Genomic DNA, 1742 nt, shown 5'->3' on the forward strand with positions numbered 1-1742 from the left:
TATATATATATATATATATATATATATATATATATATATATATCACAGATCACTCTTCATGTACCTATAATACACATGTATATTAATAATGACTTTATTTACAAATGCAGTAGTCTGTTAAACATGACTGTCTTTGATTAATTTACAAAAAAAAAAAAAAAAAAGAGAGAGAGAGAGAGAGAGAGAGAGAGATGAGAAGAAAGGATAATTATAACACAGTTGTGGTTGCACAGTTTGGGGAATTATGAATGTTTGGGTATTTGAGGATAATTTTGAATGCTGTGGCCAGAGATTACTACCGTGGCCACTAAATATGGATTTTTAATGCCTGATACGGTATTAATACACGAATGGGACGCTGCACTGAACGAGCGATCACATCAGGTAATGGTTACACCACAGAGGGTGGACGAAATGAAGGTTCGAGGTATAAATCCGGGAAGTTGTGAAAAGATTTCAATCTATCAGGTTCGGAAGCAGTTGCCAGAACACTCCAGTCTCCAGATCCGAACTTTATTGCCTTTTTTCTTATGGATGCATTCAAAGGCAATAATATACGAGTATACGATAGAGGCTAGGACAGCGGGACCACTTTGTCCAAATGTGTTCATGACAGTTGCTTGTAAATAGAGACTTACCCAGGCAACAAGGAAAGGGTTCGACAGGCAAAGGTGGAACACGCTGAAGCATACTTTACATCTAGGGGACGTAGTTTTAAGCACATCCTCGAAACGTAAACGTTCCTACTGTGATGTAAAAGATATTAATAAACATGCTTAAGTTTTTGAGTACTCAACTCCAACCTTCATTCATTATAGCATCTGTGCTGCAGCCATTCATTCATAAACGTCACTATAATTACAGGTTCAGTGTCTCATTGCTCCACTAATACATTAGAAAGCATTAAAAATTCATAAATGATGATAGAGGTGAAAATCAACGGCCTTACCACATCAAAATTGCCTTCAGTACCTGAATATTTAAACTACGTTGAGTACCCCGCTTCCCGTCCGATCAGCGAAGTTAAGCAACGTTGGGTCTGGTTAGTACTTGGATGGGTGACCGCCTGGGAACACCAGATGCTGTTGGCATCCCTACGTGTCAAGTGGGGTTGGTAGAGGATTAGTGCCCCTCCCTGTAAAACAATTAACTCTAAGCCCTTGGCCACCCCGTTTGGGATACATGGCGTCTGGCAATGATGAACTTTGAAACTAAGGAGAATTCGACATTTAATCCATAAGGCATTATCAGTTAGTAGTATCTACGGAATTCGTCCTGCAATAAGCGACATACTTTGGTTAAACACACTCTCTCTCTCTCTCTCTGTATATATATATATATATATATATATATATATATATATATATATATATATATATATATATATTGCCAGACGCCTCAATCCCGTTTGGGGTGGCCACAAGCAAATCGCCTCCACGTCGCCCTGTCCCCCGCCATTTCACTGCCATGGTCCCAACGCCCACCCCCCTCTCTCATATACCTCTCCACCCCATCCCTCCATCTCATCCTCGGCCTCCCCCTCCCTCTTCCCCCCTCCACATCACTCACATACACTCTCTTCGTCAGTCTTTCACCCTCCATCCTCTCCACATGGCCAAACCACCTCAGTGTGTTCCTCATAACGCTTCCTATCACATCCACATCAACACCACAATGCTTCTTTATGTCCTCAGTCGTCAGCCTGTCTATGTGACTCCACAGGCTTCTCTTAATTAACTCAT

General features: G+C 41.0%; 1 pseudogene; it reads left to right on the plus strand.

The window, feature by feature from the left end:
• The first annotated feature begins 972 nt into the window (after positions 1-972).
• Positions 973-1091, plus strand: LOC145405906 (5S ribosomal RNA; annotated as a pseudogene).
• The last annotated feature ends 651 nt before the right edge of the window (positions 1092-1742 follow it).

The sequence above is a fragment of the Coenobita brevimanus genome, chromosome 68 (assembly GCF_032717465.1).
Source record: "Coenobita brevimanus isolate Jiangsu-jjx chromosome 68, ASM3271746v2, whole genome shotgun sequence".
NCBI lineage: Eukaryota > Metazoa > Arthropoda > Malacostraca > Decapoda > Coenobitidae > Coenobita > Coenobita brevimanus.